The sequence below is a fragment of the Apium graveolens genome, chromosome 4 (assembly GCF_009905375.1).
Source record: "Apium graveolens cultivar Ventura chromosome 4, ASM990537v1, whole genome shotgun sequence".
Lineage (NCBI taxonomy): Eukaryota > Viridiplantae > Streptophyta > Magnoliopsida > Apiales > Apiaceae > Apium > Apium graveolens.
In genome coordinates this window covers 143,847,710-143,854,063 of record NC_133650.1, presented here as the reverse complement: position 1 = coordinate 143,854,063, position 6,354 = coordinate 143,847,710, and the positions used below count along the sequence as shown (strand labels likewise).

Below are 6,354 nucleotides of genomic sequence, written 5' to 3'. Positions count from 1 at the left end.
GTAAGTCCAACTACTTAAAGATTGATAAAGGCATCAGATTAATGCTAGCTCCCAAGTCATATAAGCATTTGTCAAATGACATTTTTCCAATGGTTCAAGGAATAGTGAAGCTTCCAGGAGTTTTAAGCTTCGGAGGCAACTTCTGTTGTAGCACAGCACTGCATTCCTCCGTGAGAGCAACTATCTCTAAGTCATCAAGCTTCACCTTCCGAGAAAGTATACCTTTCATAAACTTCGCATAACTAGGCATTTGTTCAAGAGCTTCAGCAAAAGAAATGTTGATATAAAGTTTCTTGAACACCTCCAGAAACTTCTCAAACTGCTTATCCAGCCTTTTCTTCTGCAGCCTCTTAGGAAAGGGAGGTGGAGGATAGATCTGTTTCTCCACTGTATTACCCTCAGGAGGAGTGTGTTCAACAGTAGTCTTCATTGGTTCCACTTTAGCTTCCTTCTGCACTTCTTCCTCAGCTATAGTTTCTTCATCCAAAACTTGAGAGTGTTCGGGAATTGCAACCTTCCCATACCTTAATGTAATTGACTTTACTTGCTCCTTGGCTTCCCTCTTTCCTGGTACTTTAGTGTTACTAGGAAGTGTACCAGGTTGACGATTTAACAAGGCATTGGCAATTTGTCCAATTTGATTTTCCAAGGTCTTGATAGAAACTGCTTGGCTCTTGCACATGAGCATCAACACTTCCAATTCAGATTTTTATTAGATTGTTACAGCTGGAGTTGTTGCCTTGGTGCGTATTGCTGTTGCTGAAACCTAGAGGGGTTGTATAGCTTTGCTGGATACTGCTGATAAGGAAGCTGAACCGCATTCTGAGTGTTGCTCCAACTAAAGTTAGGATGATAGGTAGCCGGTACAGGTTGCTGCAACATCTGAAAGTTGCTCACGAACTGAGCTGATTCACTAGAAATGGCACACTGGTCAGTCTCATGGGCACTAGCACAAAGCTCACAGATACAAGTGATCTAATTAAATACATAATTAGACAGAGAATCCACCTTCATCTTCAAAGCCTTAAGTTGAGCAGCTATAGCAGTAGCTGCATCCAACTCTAGAATTCCTGCTACCTTGCCCTAAGATAGTCTCAGAGTAGGATTCTGGTATTCATTAGCATCCATCAGTTCAATCAATTCATAAGCTTCATCGTATCTTTTAGCCTACAAGACTCCTCCTGATGCTACTTCAAGCATGGGTCTAGAAGTAGCACCCAATCCATCATAGAAACAGTTAATGATCATCCAGTCAGGCATCCCATGATGAGGAAACTTCCTAAGAATCTCCTTATATCGATCCCAAGCCTCACATAAAGATTCTCCAGATTGCTGAGCAAATTAAGTAAGTGCATTTCTGATTGCAGCAGTCTTCGCCATAGGAAAGAATTTAGTTAAGAACTTCTGAGCAAGATCCTCCCATTATGTGATAGACCCTGGTGGTAGAGAATATAACCAACACTTAACTTTATCCCGCAGAGAGAATGGGAAAAGCCTCAACTTAATAGCATCTTCAGAAACTCCATTGAACTTGAAAGTGTCGCAGATCTCGATGAAATCTTTGATATGCATGTTGGGGTCTTCTGTCGGAGAACCCCCAAACTGAACTGAGTTCTGCATCATCTGAATTGTGCTCAACTTGATCTCAAAGGTATTAGTCAAGATGGCTAGCTGAACAATGCTAGACTGAATATCATTGATCTTCGGTTGAGAGTAGTCCATCAAAGCCTTTGGAATTGTTTCTGGTTCTCCCATTGCAATAAGAACCTCTTCTTCTTTCTGAACTAAGATATCTTCTTCAACTTTCTCCTCTACTACAACTTCTTCCTCAGCTTGATCCAGTGTTCTCTTACGAGACCGAGAACGCGTGTGCATACACGCTCGCTAGAGTACCTGAAAAACGACAAGGAATTAAGTAAGTAACAATATTCGAGTTATTGAACTTTAACGACCAATGATGACAAACACATAAACTGAAAATTAACACCGCAGTCCCCGGTAGCGATGCCAAAAACTTGTTAGGGCTAGAACACGCGCTATTATTCACGCAAGTATACGTGATCGCAAGTAATATAGAATTAATTCTAGTTCGTTCCCACAGGGACTGGTTTAGGTTAATTTCAATCAATGTATTTATGCAACACTAGTATGGCTATTATCCAATGCTAAGATGAATAACAATTTGAGATTGTTTATAACTAAGATTAACTAAGAATTATACTAAAGAACACAAACTAGGAGATTAAAGAGAGTTGAATAATATATAACACAAACATGGGATTCTAACTTCATTAAATACTTCATTCAATAGCCTTTTCGTTCTTAACCTTAGCATGTAATGGTGATGACACTAATCAGATAACACGAAACTGATAAACGCCAACTTTCGTTGTACGAATACCATACTACCATACTATAAAAGAGATAGAAGCTGGATAGACACCAATTATATTGAGACCCTATATGTCTACAGAATTTGACAACATAATGGTTTAATGCACAAGTTATCTATTGTGATTACATTGGGCAAGTAAGATGGTTAAAATTACCTACGAATCATGCATATCACATACATGAACCTATGCTAGCATGGCAAGTTCTAAACCCTTAAATTCACTTTCGCTTCATTAAAGATTAACACACTATCTTATAAGTTCACGACGCTCATAAGACGAATAAGCACAACCAATACTAGGTTATCATACAATCACCACACACTAAGGCATCAAAATGAATTAACTAAAGAAATCCATAAATAATTCCATTAGAACCCCACGATAACGATTAGCCCATAATCAGACTCATCATCAACGTGGGTTCTGATGAAATCATGGTATAATAAACGTAGTCTTTATACTGAATAAATTAAACCAAGTACGAAACAAGAGTATAGGTTTATGAATAAGAAAACTAGCATCCAAAGTTATAACTTAAAACAAAGAATCACAAGAATAAACTAGATCTTCTTGGCCTTGGTTGAATTGTGCTCTATGGTCTTCTTACGCCTTCTCCTTAAGCTTTGGTACGTCTTGTAATGAATAATGAATATAAGTTATGTATATATAGCAGCCCATTCAGAGTAGAAGTCCAACGGATCAAAATTCCATAAAAAACATAATTTTATTTCCCGACCTAGCGTGCGGGTGCGCTGACATTCTGCCATCCTGGCGCGGCTGCGCGCTATCACAGCGCGGGCGCGTCGTCTTTCTCGAGAAATTTCTAACTTCTTTCTTTTCTTGCTGATTTGAGCTGGTCTTTTCATGAGCTTTTATCATAGACACCATCCTAACACCAAATTGGCATCCAAACAATGCCAATTCACCTGTATTCATGATAAATGCCTGAAATGCAAAAACACTACAAAAACACGTTAAAACACCAACAACTCGAGTACAAAACACCAATTCAAAGCTTAAAAGAGCGTTACAAAGTGTCATAAATGCCACTCAACAGTCATGCCAATGACGAAGAAAATGCAGAAAACTCAAGTCAACAAATCATACTAGAAACTGGGATAAGAGTCGCACAAGGGATGCAATTATTGGTAACCCAAATGCTGGTATGAGGACTAGAAGTGCAACTATTAATGAATGCCTACATGCATGCTTTCTTTCACAAATTGAGCCTAAGAAAACTGAGGAAGCTCTACTTGATCCTGACTGGATTTCTGCTATACAAGAAGAGCTAAATCAGTTTGAAAGAAACAAAGTTCGGAATTTAGTTCTTGCATCAAAGAACAGAAGTATAATTAAAACAAACTGGTGTACATGAACAAGATAGATAAAAATATGATTGTGACAAGAAACAAAGCAAGGTTGGTTGTAAAAGGCTACTCACAGGAGGAAGGAATTGATTCTGATGAAACTTTTGCTCCAGTTACAGGGCTTGAAGCAATAAGGATATTTCTTTCATTTGCTCCACACTCAAACTTTAAAGTTTATCAAATGGATGTAAAGAGTGCATTCCTTAATGGTGAGTTGGAAGAAGAACTCTATGTGCAACAACCACCTGGCTTTGAAGATCCAGAATTTTCAGACTTTGTATACAAATTACACAAGGCTCTATATGGATTAAAATAAGCACCTAGAGTTTGGTATGACACACTGTTTGAATTTTTGCTTAAACATGGATTCACTAGAGGAACAATTGACAAGACTCTCTTCCACAAGCAGCATGGTGGTGATATGATCCTAGTTCAAATCTATGTGGATGATATAGTTTTTGGTTCTACTAATGAAAAGTTGTATCAAAGATTCTCAAAACTCATGCAGAGTGAATATAAAATGAGCACGATGGGGGAATTAAGTTACTTTCTTGGACTTCAAGTCAGTCAAATAAGTGATGGAATTTTCATCAGCCAAACCAGAGATGTTAAAAATTTATTGAAGAAATTTGGAATGGTTGATTATTAACCTGCATCAACACCTACGTCTACAACTACAAAGTTGGATGAAGATAAGAAAGGAAAAAGTGTAGACATTTCAGGTTATAGAGGAATGATTGGATCTTTGTTGTATTTGACTGCTAGTAGACCAGACATTATGTTTGTAACATGTCTGTGTGCAAGATTTCAAGCCAAACCAAAGGAATCACATTTGATGGTTGTGAAGAGAATTTTGAGATACTTAAAGGGACCACCAAACTTGGGATTGAGGTATCCTAAGGGAACTGGATTTGAAGCTGTTGGATAAATAGTTGCAGATTTTGTTGGATGCAGGGTTGACAGGAAGAGTACTAGTCTAAGCTGTCAATTTCTTGGACAAAGACTTGTATCCTGGTATAGCAAGAAACAACAATCAGTGTCAACTTCCACAGTTGAGGCTGAATACATAGCTGCTGGAAGTTATTGTGCTCAAGTGCTTTGGATTAGAAATCAGCTAATGGACTATGGCCTAGTGTTAAACAAAATTCCAATTATGTGTGACAATACTAGTTCTATTTCTATTTTAGCTAATCCAATTAATCATTCTAGAACAAAGCACATTGATGTAAGGTACCATTTTATTAAAGATCATGCCGCAAATGGTACTATTGAGCTTATTTTTATTGCAACAGAAAAACAATTAGCTGGCATTTTTACTAAACCTTTGGATGAAGCAACTTTCACTAGACTTGTTGGTGAAATTGGAATATTAAATTCTTCATCCTAAAGGCAAGAACTCATCTAATATGTTGCAGCAGATTAATTTCTAGTGAATCAAAATTAATTCGATTTAATTGAAAATTAACTGGAATATGAGTTATAAATGTTTATCAGAATGTTAGATATATTTGTGATGTCATGTCTAATAATGATTTGTGTTTAGTTTTTAGATCTTAACTAACAGGACAAATCAGGACTTAACTGGAAATCAGTACTTATACTGAAGTCAGAACTTAAGATATCAGAACTTAAGTTATCAGAACTTAAGATATCGGAAGATATTTATCAGGAGATAATATCAGGACTTAAGAAGACATTCAGATGAGGAAGACGAATGATTAAAGGAAAGAAGATTAAGGCAAACATAAGAAGAGATATGCATGGAAAAGAATTCTATGAAGAATAGAATACTTGGAAGAAAAGATAACTAGTTGATATATTTTAGGATGCAGACTTATGTTCGATATCAATTAGAAGTTTATCTTATAACTTTGTGTCTATATAAACACAGCATAGGGTTTACACTATAAGTGTTATCATAATCGAGAATATTATTCATTGTAACCCTAGCAGATCTCGTGATATTTATTCATCACTGAGAGAGAACGGTTCCATTGTAATACTGTTTCATTAATAAGATTATTCTGTGTTTCATACTTGTGTTCTTAATTCAATTTGATTATACTAGACACTGTATTCAACCCCCTTCTACAGTGTGTGTGACCTAACAAGTGGTATCAGAGCAGTCTGTTAACACATATACAGTAAAGATCCAAAACAATCATGTCTAAAGAAGAGAAAACTCCAACCAAGCCCACCAAAACTGAAGAAACTCCAAAGCCTCAAATCCATAATCAATATGAGACTATTAGGGTTCCCATACTGAAACCTTCTGAGTACTCCATATGGAAAGTGAGGATGACTATGTTTCTGGAAGCTATAGATCCAGAATACCTTGACGGAATTAATGAAGGTCCACATAAGCCAACCAAGCTCTCTGTTGTAGTTGCAGATCATCCAGCACAGACTGTACCAAAGGAAAAAAATGAGTACAGCTGAAGATATCTCATCTATTGCCAAGGATGCAAAGGTAAGACATCTGTTGCATAGTGCCATTGATAATGTCATGTCAAACTGGGTAATTCACTGCAAGACTGCAAAGGAGATATGGGATGCCTTGGAGACAAGATGCCAGGGAACTGATTCAATTA

The 6,354-nt window shown here is 37.0% G+C and overlaps 1 non-coding gene across 1 annotated transcript; it reads left to right on the top strand.

Annotated features, from left to right (window-relative positions):
- Positions 1-1,258: 1,258 nt before the first annotated feature.
- On the top strand, positions 1,259-1,365 carry LOC141722969 (small nucleolar RNA R71). Its single transcript, XR_012575966.1, has one exon. It is a non-coding gene; the product is annotated as a small nucleolar RNA R71 (small nucleolar RNA).
- The last annotated feature ends 4,989 nt before the right edge of the window (positions 1,366-6,354 follow it).